This window comes from Terrapene carolina, unplaced genomic scaffold, assembly GCF_002925995.2.
Source record: "Terrapene carolina triunguis isolate 2854851 unplaced genomic scaffold, T_m_triunguis-2.0 Scaffold95, whole genome shotgun sequence".
NCBI classification, from domain to species: Eukaryota; Metazoa; Chordata; order Testudines; family Emydidae; genus Terrapene; species Terrapene triunguis.
Genome location: NW_020664446.1, coordinates 2396485 through 2397146, shown reverse-complemented (window position 1 = coordinate 2397146; position 662 = coordinate 2396485).

Below are 662 nucleotides of genomic sequence, written 5' to 3'. Positions count from 1 at the left end.
AGTGGGGAGCCCGCGGTGCGTCCCAGCGAGGAGGGGGGACGTTGGGGTGCAGGTGGAGGGTGAATCGAGGGGGCTCCCCCGTCTTATGGCTGGCTCCTGAGAAATCCTTGAAAGTGACCGGCGCTGCGGCGTGCCCTGTCCGTGCGCCCAGGCGGGACCCCCTCTCCGCCGGCTGGTGGGAGGCTCCCCGGCCTGTCTGCGGGGCTCGCTCTGCTGCCACCCGCGGCTTTGGGTGGGGGGCAGCCAGCCAGGGGGGCCGGAGGGAGGCGAAGCGAGCCCCGGCTTTAAAAGGGCCGGGCGAGGGGCGCAGGCTGGCGAGGGGCGCAGGGGCCCCGGGGCATGGCTGGCAGAGATCCGAGCGCACGGGCCCCGGGAGCGCAGGGGAAGGCGCCCGGAGACGGGTGGGCGGCTCAGGCTGGGCGCTGCGTGCCCCGCTCTGCGCACGGGCTGGGCAGTCCTGCGGGCAGGCTGGTGGCGGAGGCTCCCCGGGTGATGGCCCCGTGTGGGGACGGACGGTGGCGTGTGGCTCGCTCCTCTCCCGGCGCCAAGTGTGGGAGTGAAGCTGGTCCCTCCTCTCGGCTGCCGCTCTCCAATGTCAGACCCCCTTCCCCTCTGGCCTGAGAACCAGCCCCTCGCCTCCCGGCCTGTGCAGCGCAGGGCAC